Source organism: Talpa europaea (assembly GCF_964194135.1).
Source record: "Talpa europaea genome assembly, chromosome: 15".
NCBI lineage: Eukaryota > Metazoa > Chordata > Mammalia > Eulipotyphla > Talpidae > Talpa > Talpa europaea.
This window is the reverse complement of record NC_140083.1, coordinates 59,050,973-59,070,321: the sequence shown is the minus strand read 5'-3', so window position 1 is coordinate 59,070,321 and position 19,349 is coordinate 59,050,973.

Below are 19,349 nucleotides of genomic sequence, written 5' to 3'. Positions count from 1 at the left end.
TGTGTAAAATGTGTTACAAAATTTAAGTTTCCCTGAAAATGCTCAGTGCAAATGCATACATGGAAGATAGTAAAGATGAGCTGAACCATGGACTGTCCTTAAAAATTCTGGGGCTGACCCAGTGCTTAGGACTCCACCCCTCACATTCTTTTGTCCTTGTTCCTTCCTCCCTTCAGGCCTTTCTGCCTATTATGCTTGCAGGAATTTCCCAAATACTGCTCTAATGTCCATCAAACTTTTGAAAAAAAAAAAAAAAAAAACACCCAGAAGAAGTACTAGTCTTAATATCAGGTCGCAGATAGAAAACTGCCCCCCGCCTTTTCAGTGTTTCCTGCTTTGCTATTGGTAGATAATTATTGTGGATACCTGTCTGACTATAGTAGTATCACATTTGCAACTGGTAAGAATGAAGTCAGAGGTGAATTAATTTTCACTTAGGAGAAGTTGCAATGACAACACAGGAAAAGTTTCTAAGATTTAATTTGCAGTTTTATTATACAATAAATATATTTTATAAAACATGGATTTATTTCTTAAAGGGTACATTCTAATTCTACAAATTCATTTTTTGTTTTTGAATACATATCTTTCTGATATGTCATTTTTCATATTTATTGCTTTCCACTCTTTAATATATTAGCTGTGCATTTCTTTTTCTATGGAATTTCAACAATGTGACTTCTAGGCAAAAATGTCAATGTTTCTTTTCAGATAAAGTATCATTTATAAATAACTTTGTGGAATGCAAATTTCCAAAGCAAGAAATAAAACTGATTTCCCATTTCATCAATTTGGAATTATTTCAAGCTTTTTTTAATTGGAGTCTATTCACAAACTTTACCTTAGAGTCACTTAATTTTTACTGTCCCTCACAATATACATGGAGGTCACAGGATAATGTCTATGTTGTTCCTTTTTAGGTTGTATACTCATTAATTATTGATAACACAAAAGACAAATTTCTTGGCCCCTAGTTGCCTTCTCTGTCTTCTTTATCACGTCTCACGATTATGCCATATTATTTCCAGATTTCTAATAGAGCTCAAAATGATTTTACCAAAAAGTATATTGTAATACTTTGAGAAGATCCTAAGAACAGAAAAAGGAGAATTGCTGAAAAGCCTAGAAAACTGATATGCAGTATTCATTTATGGATGGGTTTCGATGACAACCTTATTCCTAACAAGACTAGACCAACTACCTGTGGTCTTAGAATTCTCTTATCACATTTACTGCTGGCAGTATAAGCAGAGAAAACTCAAAGGAGCAAAGAAAATCCTCAGTAAAGTCTGCACAGTGTCTTGAGAGATGAAAGAAAAAAGAAAAAAACAAAAACAAGTGTGGATTTCTGGTAGTTAGGATTGACTTAAAACTGGCTGAATGGCTTTGCTGATGACATGAACCATGACCTTAGATGACATGTTACTTACCTGATCTGTCCTTACAATTTTATCCAATATTATATAAAATGTCTATTGCCTTAGAAAACCCTTTTGAAATTGGTTGCTTAAGTAGTTTTTGCAAGGTTTATACAAACTCAGGTGAAAAATATCATACCTAACACATAACCTCCTATTTACCCCATAATAAGAGAGATTCTATTAACTGTTACTGTGCCAGATGTTTTCTCTATTATCAAAATAAATGAAATGCACTACTATAGGATTCTATTGAATCTGACAACATCACTGTTAGATACTATGATTTTATATATCACTGGAAAGGAAAAAGGCCAGTTAATCATATAAATTATAACACATATCTTAATAGAGAAGCTATTAGACTGAAAAAAATGTACTCCTTATGTTCATTGAAATAAAGTAGCATAATCATAACATATACTTATTGGTAATTTAAGTCATTCCACTTAAAAGTCACCCTCACCAAAAATATTGCAAAATAGGGTAAAAATATTGTATTTTATTTAGTTTTTATAAAAGTGGTATTTTACAATAAAAATAAAATTGGATATTATTATGTTATGTTATTTTTCTATTCTTAAATTACAAATTATATTTTCTTTTATTGCCATTGGCCAACTGAGAAAATACATAAATAAAACACACACATGCACACACATACTTACATATGTGTGTGTATATATATATATATATATATATATACTTGGTCTTATATATACTTATTTATGTATTTTGTCATTTTTTCATAAAATTTAATTAAATGAATAATGAATTAGATTTTAATAAAACTCTCCTGATTAATAAATCATGAAACTAGAAATAGAAAATATTTGGAATGCAACAATTATGAAGAAAATTTTTTAGGTTTAATTTCTATTTTTATTAATCTTTCTCTTTTTCCTCTAACAGGATCTTCTTTTTGGATCGCTCTCTCTCTCTCTCTCTCTCTTTTTTTTTTTTTTTGTATTTCTTCCCCCCTCCCACAAATAATTACCTAAAGTAGGGGTCAAATGTATGTGAATTAATATCAATAGTATAATTCTAGTCATCCCATCAGAGAAAACACTTTAAGCCCTGGAGGATAGTTATAAAAATTTGTAAAAAATACAATCACATAGAGTGTTGCCTTACAATTTAAGCATTAAACTATCAGTGGAGGATTTAGGAAACAGACTGATGCAATCAAATAGTTACTATCTAAACCTTTCCCTAATCTTTTAAGGACTGAAGAAAATGCATATATAGAAAAAGTTATTAAGAAAAAATAGCTAGGATAGATGGGATTTTAAAGCATTTGTAAGGAGCTAAAATGCAATGAATTGTGTATTATAGGCAATGTTTAGAGAATGTTCTGTATTATTTAATGCTACCACCGAATAATTGACTTTCTAAAGTCAGTTTTTAAAGTATTTTAAGTCATAAAACAAAGAATAATTAAGCAAATTGAACTGATTGGTTTTCACTTCTGAAAGTTTAATTGTAAGTGAAATGTGTCATATGATATTTTATTTCTGAATTTTAAAAGGAACCAAGGATTAAAACAAAAACAAAAGAAAACACAAACAAAAATATTCCATACTTTCAGACAACTGGCCCAAACTGGAAATAAGGTTTTGCCCTTTTTTGGCCCAAACTGGAAATAAGAATGTTTTGCCCTTTATTTGTTCTTGACCTTCTTCCCTCCTGTTCTTCCCTTTTCCCTTCCCCTGATCAGGCCTATCCTCTCTGTTTGGGTGCTATTTTATTCACAGTGCCTGAGATAACTAGTGCACTGACTCCTTTTTCCTATATGTGTCATAATCTAAGCCCTATGTCCTGTGTCTTTAAATAACTAAAATCTATCAGTAAAATAATTCAAGATAACATATTGTTGTGAATTTAATGTCATATTTTTATATCAACTTAGCATTTTGACAGATCTGTTAAGAATATGTTTTATCTTGAAAAATAAATACTTAAATGCAGGCTCTTCAGAAACAGGAACAATCTAGGGGTTGGATAAGTCAGTTCTCAATCTGTAGATAGGCCCCCTTATTCTGTTTGTATCCCAGTGTCTAGTTTTCCCAAGAGTTTCTTGGATGTTTTTATTAGTCATTTTCATTGTCTTGAAAAGCCATTTCAGGTTAAACATAGTCCTAAACAAAGCTCATTCTCTTGCCCCATGAACCTTTTTTTCCCTTTTCTGGAAAGTTAATTTCTCGGTGAGTTGTTCTGTCAACTATGCTAGACCTGTCAGATTTGCCCTCTGCTCATCTTTCCTTCCTCCAGCCACTACCCACTATCTCCTAAGTCAGTCACAAGTCTTGTGGCTTCATTGCAGAATTATTTCTTGCTTCTTATTTCTTTTGTCTTCTTACTAACAGTGACTAAGACTAAAGTCTATAACTTCTCTGAATAGATTTTGTAGTGGTCTTCTAAATTTTGCCTGCCACAAGTTCTTTTTTCCTCGATGTGTGACATACCCTCTAATCTGTCATTATAAATAGTTCTTATAAATGCCAATTACATGTTTCTTTCTTATTTGAAATTTAGGCTTCTCATTTTTTTATGAATTCTAATCACTTGAATATGAAGTTTAAAATGAAACAACATTTACATTCAAACTTCTATTTTCTTTTCAGTCTACATTTTTTTGAAAATATTCACCCAGCCTTTATACAAACCTTATTGAATGTTTTGCCATTTTCTAAAAATAAATTGCTCTTCCTTTCATTGTAGCCTTCTCATAGGCTACATGCTTGCCTAGAATTATCATGCTTAGTGATGCTGACTACTTCTTTCTCATCTTTAAATGTTTCTTTCAGATGTTTCTTCCTCTGCAAAGACTTTCCCAGGCAGTTGATTTCCCTAGCTTAAACATTAATCTTGTTCTTGTTATAGGAGTATTCCCACCCCCAAGGACAGGCACTGCTTTCCTTTCTATAGCAAAATGACACCTCTGGGTAGCCAAACCTCAATGCATGTTTGGAAGTATTTTGGATTGGGCTCAGTTCACTCAAATTTTGGGTCATAGTTAGTGGCATCATAAACCCATATTTTTTACTAAGAGAAATGATGAGTTACACACAGGCAATTGTTGATGGAAGTGTTTACCTCCAACCATGGGAAACATGGCTAAGATACAGAGTTAGGGCATTGGGTGGAGAGAAACAAATTTGAACGCTATTAGTCAGAACTAGGTGATCAGTGTGATGGGATGTGAAAGCAAGAACAAAGCCTAGAAGGAATCCCAGGTTTCTGGTTTTGCTAAATAGATTCCCAAAAGACAGAAAGTGAGTATAGAAAGAACAATTTGAACATCTAGATTTAGCTACTTTGAATACATACAAGTGGAAATTTCCTTTACAAAATTAGGTATATTAGAAAGTTTCATCTTAAAGTTTAACTAACCACATATTTTGACATTTTTATTGGTAAAAGATCACATATTCTGCATTGCAACTGTCCAACACTATCTTAAGAGCATGAAAGCAATCATAGAAAACAACAAATAAGCAAGGCTATGCTTACAAAATCAAGTGGCAAGCCAAATCCAGCATTTAGGAGATAGTTTACTGACCCTTAATCTAGATAATTGAGTTCTCATGGCAAGAAGGATGAATGCCATCCAAGTGAATGAAATCACTCAAGGAAATTATGTCAAAGGAGGCAATTGTGTGTCATTGGATCAAGAAAAGTAGAATCTGTTAGTAATCAGGGTAGAATGGTGAGAGATGCCAGAAGTGTTGGAAAACAAGAAAGAGAATTGTTACAGAAACAATGTGATGGGGGTTTTCAAGATTAACTGTATAAAATACAATAGAGCATTAATAAAAATGGGCCAAAAAAAAAAGAAAATTTTTCAATGAAGTCATCATTACTGACCTTAAAGTGAGAATATTCAATAGAGAGTGAGGTCAGACATCATTTTGCAGTAGGAGATGTCTATGAAAATACCAAAGGGACAGCAACAAATAATCATTATTCTCTCAAGAAATGGCTCACGTCAAAGATTGGCACCTAGTACAAGGGAAGGAAGTTTTATGTGTTCCGCTTTGACATCTTCCTTTGACCTTCTACATAGATTTAGGCAGGGAATGAGGTATATATTAATAATGACACACCATTACTGCTGTTCCAGTCTTTGAGATCTATAAATACTACCTGTGGTACCTAGTGAAATTTAAGAATATAGGTTAAGAGCTCTGTGTTAAAGCTTGTTTGCTGCTAGTTTCCACTTCTCATTCCTGGATGTCCTGAGTCTGTCAGCCTTTTTTTTTTAAAAAAGCTTTTTTTTAAGATTTATGTATTTATGCACACAAGAACTGGGATGTAAGCCAGAGGTGCGGGGGTGGGGCCAGGCAGTGAGAAGATTCACCAGAGAGAGTGGGGAGCAGAACCGGTAGATCCACTGAAATACAGTGCTGAGAGGAGCCATGGGCAAGGCAGGAGAGAACTGCTGCACCATGTGGGTTATTCCCTGGCTGGCCAGGGATCAAACTCATGCTGCAGTGGCTGGCGATAGCTTGATAGCACTATCTTTAACCCCTGTGCCACCAGGAGACCACAGTCAGCCTTTCCTCAAGCATACATGATATTTGTTAAACAAATATATTTCCCTTTCTTTTTTTTCTTCTCCTTCCTTCCATGGCATCCTTTGGTTAATCTGCATCCATTCCCATATTTTTCCAGTTATTTTAATGAAGATTCACATAGGTGCCATTTTTGAGATGCCAGTCCCTCATATTTTGTATTTGATGAAAGGACTAAAGAGAATTAGACCGTGTGCATATGATTGACATAACTGTGAAGTTGTATGTATAATAATCTCAAAAGTGTATTAGAATCATGTGAAGAAAGAGTCAAAACATTTTGGGTGGAAAGCAAAGTGTGGAGGGGGCCCTATGGACTTGGTGGAGGACTGTGGGTACCTTGGTGGTGGGTGTGGTGTGGTGCTGTACATCTGAATAAGTATATGATCCTATCCCTCTGAATCATATACAGTGTCGTAAACTAATGATACCTCATTTAAAAAAATAAAATAAAATATTGACATAATCTGGAGGAATATGACTATATATTTAATATTCAAGATTTACATAGGCAGTGAGTACTCCCAGCATCCTGCCTTGATCAAATATGAACTGAGGTTCAGAGTCATATATTGGAAATGGCAGTATAGAACCAGCATTTTTTCTGTGCCCAACCTGAAAATTGTGGTGGACAGGTATGGAGTACTTATCTCTGTGCTAGGGTCTAAGTATTTAATAGTTTTTAACTTATTTAATCCTTAAGATAGATGGAAGAGGTAATTGTAGTTGTTGTCTCCATTATACAGATGAAAAAACCAAGGTAGGTAATGGACCCCAGGTTTCATGGCTAGAGGGTAGAGGAGTCAGGATTTGAATCCAGGAAAAGTACTCTAGAATAATACCTTTTGACAGTTAAGATGTTTGGTTAAGTGTTAACTTGTGAATAATAGGTGTTATTTTCTATAGGAATATTATTACTTCATTTGAAAAATAGAATCAAAAGTGACTGTTAAATTTCTTTTCCAATAACATAATATTCCTTATAATAATAAAGGTCAAGGCTGTTCTTTTCAATTGCTCCTGAGTCTCTAAAACAGTATCCTTAAAGGTTTAGTCAGTATTTCTTACCACATTGTTAAAGCAGCAAGAGGCTTTCAAGGTTTCTCAATGACACTTGAATCAGAATTCATGTGAGAAAGTGCACATCATGCTCCAGGGCATTGTAACCCCAATGGGAATTTTCTGGCTTCCCAAACTTCAGAATAAATAGATTCCACTTGTGAATTACAGAGAAAGCTAGAAAAATGACCTCACCACATTCACACCCCTCCAATTTTTCTCTCCCTATCCCAGTCCAATTCTTCCTTTTACCATAAAATAATTTTGTTACTGTTGTTATATATTCATGTTATATATTTGTTATACATTCGTGCCTAGAGGGTTTTGTGAAAGTTTTAAAGGACCATAAACCAGCAAAGCTCAAGGATGAGAAGAAACTGGTCAAGAATTAAGAGATTCTAGTGAAACCTCCATGGGGGTGATACACTGAAAAGTGCATCTCCTAGTCTTCATCTTGCTGTCTCTTGTTTCTAGAAGCACATTAAGCACTAATGGCATTTAATGTTTCTCCCAAGCCTCTTTTTCATGCACAAGTATACACACATTCATCTCCACAAAAGGTTCAGTTGAGATTTCCTCTAACTTGTAGCCTCAGAGTTACAATTAATTATTCTTTCAGCAATATTTTTTTATGATACTTTGTTAAAAAGTACCTCTAAACTACTCACATCACAACCTTCTTGGGTAAATACCCTTGTCATTTGGAATACTGATTTCCCAGGGTATTTTTCCTCCTGCCATTTAAGTAAATATCTGTTACATGAAACCAACCCCTCTACTCACATATTATGGAAAGAAATTATATTAACAGAGAATATCAAAATAATTAGCATTAGGCAGATAGGCAATCGATGATACTGAGGATTCCTCCAAGGACATATCAACCCTCTGAATGTCCACCCAGGTTATTTATGTCTCAGATGATAGGGAAGATAATCTGTGTTACCTTAAGAAAGATTTAGCCGTGTTTGTTACTTTTTGGTTTAGACATGCATCTCCCAACTTTTCTGTCACTCCACTGAATCAGGGACATTACTGGGTCTGAGGTGAGCTGTGTGCTGCGGAGGTATATAATCTGTTGTATGCACCTACTCAGTTCTTGACCTCTGTCAGCATGCATACAGTTTAATGTAAAGTGGAGAGAACTTGCTTGCAAAGCTATCTCAGTGATGCTGTCTATAGACAGTTTTTTGTCCTTAGTACATGAAGAAAAAGGAAATATGGTCTCGGCATCACTTTGCAAAAAAAAAAATCCTAATACTATGCTAGGTTTCTTATGCATTACTTCAGAAAGAGTAATACTGGTTTATAGCTTTGTAATGTGACATGAACTTATAACCTAACTTCAGATTGGTGGAAACAAGCAAATGACCAGTTGAAAGGGGTGAATAAGAACAAAAAGCATTGCTCGGTGAATGAAAGATTAACCGAAAAAATGGAAAAGGTCAAAATTCAGTGGTCATTTAAGAATATCAATCAGTAAGGAATTTATTGCAAGAAGATAATGTACTACTTTCTCAATAGTAATGGGTGCAAAATGAAAGAAAATGACAATATCCAGATATTTTCATATATTGATTTTAAACTGGAAATACCAGCATGAATGCTTGTATTTTATATAAGACTTTACAAGTCACAAAATCTAAAGCATTAATGAAATTTAATGGCTACATAAATTTTAACTTAAAATATGTGACTGTGTTACAAAGTCTCGAGGAAAAACATAGTGGCATAAAAATGTAAGTGGTAAAGATACATTTTCCTTTTTTATATACAACATGAACTTTAAAAATTTATTTTAATTATTTTATGTATTTTACATCATTTTTCATTTTTGTACAATGTATGCATTTTCATCTTGATTAGTCCCCATAAAATTTCCCACCACCCATTCACCTGTGAACTATCACCTTGGTGCCCTGTGCTCTTCCTACTGTCTCTGTTTATAGTTGCCTGTTGATTTTGATTTTTACTTTATTATAATTAGTTTTTTTTTAATTCTATGTATTTGAAACTTTTAGCAAATACAGAGCATACTGCTTTTGCCTTCCATCCTTCCAGGGAGTGTTGCCTTCCGAGTGGCCACACTGTTGCTGTTCAGGTCCACATTCAGCCCCACTCCAGTCTTGTTGAGAATCTAAAGTGGAACTTTCATGTCCACTGCCTGTTTTCAAGATGAGGCTCATTATAGCTCATAACCATCAACCTGGAAAGCAGACGACCCTATTCTCCACCTAATTCCTGGAGTGACTCCTCCCCTTTTCCTGAAGAACATCAGAGGATTTCTCCTCAGTCCAAGCTCAGCCTCTCTTTGAATGAGAGAAAGGGAGCAGATGAGAATGAAGAAGCCAAACTGAATAGTCATAGATGCGAGGAGGGTATTGAGAGGCATTTTGAGAATGGAGAGGTTGATGTTCAGTGAATACTGGAGGGGACAGAACCTGAAGCAAGATGGGTAAATAATGCTTGTCCCTGAGAATGGAATGTCTAAAATAACATCACATACAAACACATTGATAGTTTGATATTTATAAATAGAAAATCATGGTCCCTTATTTAGGTTTCCTAAATTCCTGCTATGAGAGAGACCATCTAGTGTTTTTCTTTTTCTTTCTGGCTTATTTCGCTGAGCATGGTCCCTTCCAGCTCCATCCATGAGTTTATCTTTTTTGATTGCTGAGTAATATTCCATTATATATATGTACCGCATCTTCTTAATCCAGTCATCTATTTTTTGGGAATTTGGGTTGTTTCCACAGCTTAGCTATTGTAAATAGTGCTGTGGGAAAAAGACTAATTATAATAAAGTAAAAATCAAAATCAACAAGCAACTATAAACCAGAGACACACTGTGGGGGTGGGTGAGGAGGCAGTAGGATCAAAACAAGGTGGGTGGGAATTGTATGGGGACTATAACCAAGATGAAAATACATACATTGTGAAAAAATGAAAAGTGATGTGAAAAATATATAAAATAAAAAAAACAAAAAAGTAGAAAATCATACCAAAATGTTGAAAGCCAGTGATACAATCACTGGCTACAAAATAATGGGACATATAATTCCAAAATATCAAAGTTTTCCATATTTTGAGGACACAGGTAAGAACATAATATTGATGATCTCGTACCCGGAGATTTAATGCTTTGAGCCAGCATACATCTCACAAATTTTTCTTCCAGTCAGAGGATATCTTCAAATAACAGTGAATATTTCCATGTGATAATGATTTTAAAAACAATTTCTTTATAGCAAAAAAAAAAAAGAAAGAAAGAAAGGGAAGGAGAATGAACGATATTGTGCAGGAACAGGAGCACTTGGTTAATTGACATTCATATTCCTGAGAAAACTTGTAAATAGTACCATTCTCACAGGAATTAAATCAGTTGCACTGTGGGTAACTTTAGAATTCAAAGGTGCCACAGTTCCTCACTCTGTGTTGATGGAACTGAACGGCATTAACCTTTTCACTTGCACTAACAAAGACAAGTGAAGACAAGATGTGCTGTGACTCCTGCACATCTCTGCTTTGTTTTTTGCCCAGGGCCCTCTACAATTATCCCACACTTCAGAACTCATTTCTCTATGCATTTACCTACATTGTTTTTGCACTACTCCTGCAACACCACAATCTCATTAACTCGCTTTTCTTTTTTTTTTCCCCCCAAAAGGAGGATTCATAAGAACAGGGAAGAAATAATTATTCAGTGATATAATATTGAGCAAATCATTGTAGCTTTTGCAAATATGTTGGCCCTCATCCAAAGTAAATTTTGTTTTATCCTTTCAGTCTGATAAATAAGATAACACTTTACTGCTTAAATCAGTGACTCTGACTGTTGTTCTCCTAGTATTGAATTTAAAATCAGATTTCTTATTCTTAGGTGGAGACAAGAGGGAAGAGATAACTAAATTGAAATTTAGAACTTGATTAAATTTTTTAACTATAGAAATCTTGTTACTTAAGTGTTTTTTCATCTTTTTAAAATTAAAATGTGTGCATATGTACACAAAATACATATGTCTATGCAAATATGTAATATACTTTTATTTTATAAGACAAAGTTAGCAAATGACAACTTAGAGTCAAGAATCCGTTGTTTTGAATATAGAATTTATGCCTGTTTTTTGCAGCTAGAAAATAATTTGATCATTTTAGAGGGATTGAAAGTTACATTTTACGACAAATTATGGCACTGGATTCTGTCTTGACTACAATAATAAGGGATTATCCACAAAACTTAACTACAAAAAGGTTAATATCTATGTACAAATATGTGGCAGAATCATGTTTGGCTATAGTGTGTTAGTTGTAAGCAAGCTGCAGGCCATTCAGCAATATACTTCTATAAAAATACAACACAACCCAGGTAAGAATTAACATTTTGAATGTCCAGCCATCATTAAGAAGAGTTGAACAGTTATACACAGTTCTTTGACTCTAGTGCACATATATATTAGGCAGCTGATATAATGAGTATGTGAACTCCTGCCTGCGTGGTAGATTTGTACGAATTGGGTGTGTATCTGTAAAAGAAGAAAGGATCCAGTAGGACACAAGTAAGCTGTCTTCACATATTTGGTGAATTGTCATATAGAATTGGGAGCGTACAGAATGAGAACCAATGTGGGCTTAGAAAATGGAAGAATGTTCTACAAATAGGATTGGCACAGAATATTGTATTATGAAATAGAGACTTAAAATCTGCAGTGGAGGACTTGCTGTCAGAGATGCTACTGGAATGCTTTCTGTGTGGAGTTTGTAAGAGATGGCCTTTAGGATCACTTCCAACTCTAAATCTATGAGTTTGCTTTCTGTTGGCTGTCATTCTAGTCATGAAATTCTAATGAAGAATGCACAGAGCATTTTCCAAACCATGTTTTGCAAAACATTTATTCTGGTGGGTGTTAATAGGTGCTTTGTGAGGGGAAAAAAGTAAATATGTGGTCAAACTAATTTGGGGAACATTGTTCATCATACCCTCTTTCTTGGAGAATGAAAATATACATTTGCATAGTAAAAGTTTGGAGAAGTCTTGCATTAAAAATCCTTTTTAACTTAGAATAACCCAACACTTTCTTAGAATAACCCAACACTTTTACAGTACACCTATTTACAACCTGAAGGAAATAGTGTTCCTTAGAATATTCATTTTAGAAACAGCAATTAATATACACTAAAAGCAGTCCCTTACAGTTAGAAGAAAGATTGTTTTCCCAGAAAGTTAAAAAGTTATTACAATGTCCCTCAAACCTGTCTTTTAAATACAAACCAAGCATCTACTTCAAATATTTTACAAACATTTTAAAATTTTGTTCTTATTCCTCATAATTAAAAATCCAATTAATGAACCTAATCTTGGATAGTTTCTAATTGAAGCTAGAGAATTGTAACTCTAGTTTTGTCTGTGGATTTATTTATATCTCTATAAATCAATTTTATTAAATTTGTAAGAAATGCTCTTCTTTATGCTTGTAACATTTCTTTTATTTCTCCATGTAAATTCATCTTTATAAAAGAATAGATAAAATTTATTTTCAAATAATTACATAAGCAATATAATAATGATGAAAATGGGGACACTATTGATTCTAAACTGTTGTCTGGGAGACAGTGCCCCCATGTGATAGCTCAAAATTTCCATTCATTAAAAAGGTTAAACAGACAAAATTGGTGTATAAAATGCAGTATGGGGCTGTCAAAATACAATTAGTACATTTTAAAAACAATCAGTTTCACCAGTGTATGTGACATTAGAATCATATTTTGCTAATTACTTTAATTATAAACAAGTAAATTCAAAGCTGATCGCATCAGTCTCAGATAATGTAGATTAAAGAATTTATTGCTTCACTTACCATTTTCATCTCTTTTAATTTCTTGGCTGTCTTCAAGATCCATTTTCAGGCCCTGAAAGTATGTTTAGGTTATCTCATAAATTCATTCATTAATTAAAATTTCTTGAATAATTCTACTTCCATAATCCCAAAATTTAATAGATACTTTTTTCATCATTTTTGAACTCTGAAGGAATTTTAAAACTTACTATTTGAAAAAGTAATTATTCATTCCATTATCCCCATAACAACTTCTACAAGGTGTAATTTGATTATTCATGTTGAATATTAACTGCTTTTATTCAGTTACCTGCTTTGTGAAAATGTAAACTCCACTGAATAAGGGGTATGTTATATTTATTATCTTCCATTTATAGCACATAGTAATGTTTGTTGAATGAATGTGTGAACATGTGATAAAAAAAGAAGCCATGTTCTCCATTGAAGTTCAAGTGCCTAGCTCATTCCCTGGTACATTATTGGGCATTTATGTTTTCTGATTAAGTTTGCAAGGTCAGGATTCAGATATGATTCATTTTTATATGTATTCCTGTCATTCTAATTTTTCTGTTATGTACTTCATATATATTCAATAACATTTGTTATTTGTTAAGCAAAAGATTGAAAAAATAACATTGTAATCTATATGAGGTACTTCCACACTTCATTATCTACTCCTGTTAGAACGCTGGAAACTTGGTTCTCTTCACAAACTATTACAAAACATTGCTCTTCTAAAAGTCACAATAACTTCTTATATCTCAATGCCATTGATCTGAAGTATCTAATAATACTGAGTAAACCATTCCTTCTTGCCACTTTGCATGACTTCCAGGAAGACATTCTTTTCTGGTTTTTCAACTTTCTGATCACACTGTGCTCTATTTTGTAACTTATCTTTCCTATTCTGCCACCTAAATGCAGGTGTTCTTTTGGGTTTATTTATTTGTCTTGTTTTCTACATATCTGGGGATACTTTATCAAATTCTAAATTTAAAGGATAAGCATCTCATCACCTTCACACATTTCATCCTCATACCGACTCTGTGCTAGAGTGTTGACTCAAAATATCCAAAAGCAAAATTTTTAACATATCTCCAAAATATTCTTCTACTAAGATTCCTTGATAAATAAAATTTTTAAAAATTATCTTCAAATCACTATGGCTTTTTGGCTCTTTCCATTATTCATTAGTCAATCTGATTATTTCTTGAGTGCCTACTATAGTCCAGGCACTATTCTAGGTGGTAGAAATATAATGATGAACAAAGCAAGTTCTTGCCTTTATGGAGTTTATATGCTATTTGGGGAAACATACCATGGCATATAAGCAGGTCGATGAAATTGTTGAGGTGAGTAGAAGTGCTATGGAGAAAAATTAAGCAGATTGGGAAGTGATAATGGAGATGGCCACTTTATTTGAGATAGGAAGGATTTCTTGGATAAGGTGATATTTTTACTTAAAACCAAACAAATAAGGAGGTATCTGTGAATATGTAGCTATCTAAGGAAAGTTGTCTAGGCAGAGGGATGTGCAAGTGCAAAGTCTCTTAAATGTAAAGCAAAGAAAAATATCAGATGCTTTCACTTATAGGAGGAATATAGGGGAACCAAATAAGACATCAGTGTAAAAAGATAATAACAATACAAACACAACAAAACAAAAATAGCAATTATAAATCAGAGACATCCTGCAGGGGAGGAGGCAGGAGAGGGATCAGAGGGAGGGAAGGAGGAGCACATGGGACTGTGGTGATGGTACACAGGTGCATTGGTGAAGGAAATTCTCTGGGGACTACACTTGAGGGATGGGGGAAGCAAATCTTGCTTAAAAATGAAAAATGATGTAAAAATAAATAATAATAATTAAAAAATAAAATAAAATAATAAGATTTAAAAATAAAGAAAGCATGTAGGCATGTAGGCATGTCAGGAATAAGAAGAAGACAGAATGAGGAAAGAAAGAATTAACAGAGACAGCGGGAGAAGCAAAAAGGAACCATATAACACATGTCTTTGTAAAGCATTGTGAGATTTTATTCTGAGTGAAGTGGGAAGGCTTTTAGGGGGGGTTGCTCTGACTGAAACTGTGAGTCTTCAGTGACATCATTTTGGCACCATGAGACATAGTATTGGTCTTAAAACTTCAAATCATTATCCTACCTATTCATAAGGCCTTTAAAGCCTTTTCAGCAGGGTTATGATATAATGATTTAGCTCTTGGGTTGAGAGTAGATAGTAGGAAGATAAAAGTAGAAGTAGTTTAAGAGTCATTGTAATCTAAGAAAGACAGTGTAGTGAGATGGATAAGAGAAGTGGCAGTAAAGATTATCAGAAGTGACTGTTGTTTGAACGACTATTGTTAAATACAGTCAGCAGGATTTCTCTATCAAACTTGATACACAGCATAAGAGAGAGAGTAAAATGGAAATTGACTACTTTTAGTCTTCAACAACTGAAGAATGTAGAGAATGTTTATCGGGGTGAAGGTAACTACAGGTAGAGCAGGTGTGGTGGCAGCCCTGTGCAATATGAGACAACTATTTAATATGTAGTGGATTGCAGGGTAGGCAGTTGGATATAGAAATACAAAGTCTAGATCAGCATAAGGTTATGTAGCTAGGAGATGATTTTAAAAGCATGCTACTGATTGACATCTCCTTCTTCTATTGCCTGTATTTTACTTCTGTATAATCTCCTTTATCTGCTTTTATTTCTTCTTCATTTCAGCTGCCATTATCCTAGTCTAAGATCTTATGATTTCTTCTGAACTATTGAAAAAACTTTAATCTTTCTCCTCTGGTATCATGCCATCTCCAATATCTTACCTATCTTACATTCTATTGCTAGGTTAATCTTCCTAAAGCACAACGATTATGTTTCTCTTTTGTATAAAGCTTTCACTAGTTCCTATACTCAAAATAACATTCAAGAATCTTAATCTTCCACCTTTTATAAGCAGCATTATTTTCTACTTTCTTCCATATAGTATATGCTTTATCCAAGCTACTTTATTCATTGTTTATCTATATGTTCTGAAATGTCTGCCCTCATGTACCTATGTCCACATGTGCAAATTTTACATGTATTTTTTTAAAGATTTATTTATTTATTTATACAAGCACTGAGTACAGTCAGAAGTACGGGAGGGTGAGAGAATTCACCAGAGCCAGAGGGGAGAGCAGAGCAGGCAGACTGACGAAGTACACTGCTGAGGGGAGCAGTGGACGGCAGGAGAGATCTGCATGCCATGTGGGACCCTCGCCCGGTGGCTGGGGATTGAACTGGCTCTGCAGAGGCTGCGGGAGGCCCCCATGTATTGTATGTTTTCATTCAAACATCCTATAGACAATGTTTTCCTCATCCAACTCTGAAAGAAATATCAACTTCTTAAAAGCTTTTATAGTCCAATTTTTTTTTTTTTGGCCATAGAAGTTGCCTACCTGTATTAGTGTTTATGCATGTGTATGCTTAAATATAACCCTATGTTTTATACTTTTATATATGTATTCTTTACCTGATTATTTCTTATACTTCTTTAAGAAGTATTGTCAAAACATGCTTCAAAGTCTCTATCATTATGTATTGTATATAATGGGTACCCTGTGAATATTTTGTGAAGCAAAGGTGCTTTCTGTTGAATTGACCACAAAAGACTTCCTAAAGACATGGAGCTTGAAGCTTGAACATAAAATAGAGGGAAAAGATAAATCAGTCATTCTAGATAGAATAGCTGCATGTTCAGATAGGTATTTCCATGAATACTTATATAATCTGTGGATGGTATTAGGCATATTTACTAAAACTGTATAGAGACTCTTACAGGGAGCCTGAGAAATATGGTCAAATATAGTGTTACAGGTATGAGTTGCTGAAAGGATCAAAGGGTAGGTCATAATAACTGACTCCAAGTATCAAAGGGACTCCTTATAGCTGCTGGAGCAGGTGCATACCTGACACAAGTAGGAATTGAAGAAGATTATTTTTTAAGTTGAATATATTTTAATATTATTTTTATAATGATTATGATTCATTACACAAAAGAGTAGCATTTACTAGCCAACTTTTACTTAAATTGATAACAGGCACTGTATGGCCACTAGGCATAGGTTAATACACACATACGCACACACAACACATACATAGAATGACTATTTAATAACAAATTCAATAAATTTCATTTCAAGAATGGATAAATTTAAAATATTTATTGTTTTCAATTACATATTCCCTTTCCAAATTATAGAATTTGCACTTGTGTGCACATAGGTTCACATTCCCAGGATATTTGAGAGCTGATAACAAGGAAATACCCTAGAGTTTGACTTTATGGGGGAAATTATAGCATCAGTATATGTGTTAACTTTAGGGCATAAAGACCCTGAATATTTCACTTTCCTGGGTTATTTTTCCCACTACTGAAATACAGTTATCAACCAGAAGAGAGAGAACAGCTGGTTTGTAGAACAGAGCATCTTGATAACACAAGAAGTGATGAAAAACTCTATGGAAACCAAATCCTTGTGGGAGATACAGGCCCAAATAAGTATGTTTTAGGAAAATGGATTTTCTGGTGTTGGATCCCTTTCCCCAGCAGCACCCAGCTGAGGAACAGCAGGCCTCTGAAAGGCTCAAAGTATATATTTTAAAGATACTGGGTAACTCTAAGGGCAGGAAACACTTGTCACTCAGTTTCTCTCAACTTCTGAATTGAATCTAAAAGACTCTGAACATTTCTTAATACTTGTCATCTCCTTCCCTCACAGGGTTGTAGGCAGGATTAATGAGATAATGTTTTAAAAGAGATTGAGCTCCTTGGCAGAAAGGCTGAATATAGAACACTGTTTTTGTTATGATAAACTGTGTAAGATTGAACATGGAGAAGGTGTAGCAGTTTAACTAATTTTGAAGGAAAATTACTCAGGAGAGCTTGATTTCTTTGGATGAAGTTATATGTTGGTATGAAACCTCAAAAACAATCTTGCATTTATTTTATCTCTATTCTGAAACATGCTGGCCATCTACTGTAATAGTTTTACTTTTATTTCCTGCCCTGCCCCTTACCATCTATAAGTTTTAAATCAGGTCATATAGTATAATTATTTTTTTAAAGATTTGTTTATTTATGCTTACAAGAACTGGGGTACAGGCCAGAGGTGTGGGGGTGAGAGGATTCATCAGAGACAGAGTGGGGAGCAGAACAGGCAGACTGACTGAAATACACTGCTGAGGAGAACAGCAGTTGAGACAGGAGAAGTCTGCTGCACCATGTGGGGAGCTCCCTGGCCTGCAGGGGATGGAACTCCTGCTGCAGTGGCTGGGGACACCCTCACAGTGCTGTGCTTAACCCCTTGCGCCTCTAGGGAGACCCTAGTATAATTAATAGAGGTTTGTACATTACAGTCTGTGAGCCAAGTCTGACCAGTCCTGAGAAATTTAGCCATTTGCCTTTTTTTTGGTTAATAAAGTTTTATTGGAACAAACGTATACTCATTTACTTACCTATTGATTCTAGCTACATTTGCAGTACCTTACAAATAACTGAGTAGTTCTTGCATAACAGCATTGCCCACAAAATGTACAATAATTACTTCTTGATCCTTTAGATCCTTTAGAAAAAAAATTTGCAGCCCCTGTCTTAGAGCAGGAGTGGTTCATGTGATGGATACAGGATAAGCATTCTCATATTTCTCGGTAACAATAAGACTTTCTGAAAGTTTCTCAGCATTTGTAAGATTCAGTTTATTTATCTGTAATATTACCTGCTTGATAAGATTTGGTTTAGAAATGAGTGGTTGGGAGCTTGTAAAAACATTTAGCATGGTGCCTATCACACAATAAAAGACTTTGATAACACAGTTATTGTTAATGTTCACTAATACTAACTTAGTAAGAAGATGGAATAAGCAGATTGGACTCTTCTAGGCATGTATTTGAAATACTTTTCCCTATGTTTTCAGGCAACAGTTGCCCTGAGTTCATTATCTAGTGACTCCAGTGTTCCTACAGGAAGATGATGGCTGACCAGATTTTGTAAGATCTACTAGTGATGACTCTCTCCTGTAGGTGGTGACTAACGAGAGTTTCACAAAAGGAGTATAACTGGTTGGGCCTCCCAGGTGGCACAGTGGTTGAGCGCTGCCCGCAGCCTCTGCAGTGCCAGTTCGATCCCTGGCCTCTCTTGAGGGTCCCACATGGCACGCAGACCTCTCCTGCCACGCCCGCTGCTCCCCTAAGCAGTGTATTTCATCGGTCTGCCTGTACTGTTCCCCACTCGATGAATTCTCTCACCCTCCCATGCTTCTGACTGTACCCAGTGCTTGTATAAATAAATAAATAAATCTTTAAAAAAAAAGGAGTATAACTGGCAAAGAATAAAACAAACAAAACCCAAAGGTTTGAATTCAGTGGTGCTATATAGAGATTCTTACAGTTAAACCAGTTATCATAATAGCAGGAAC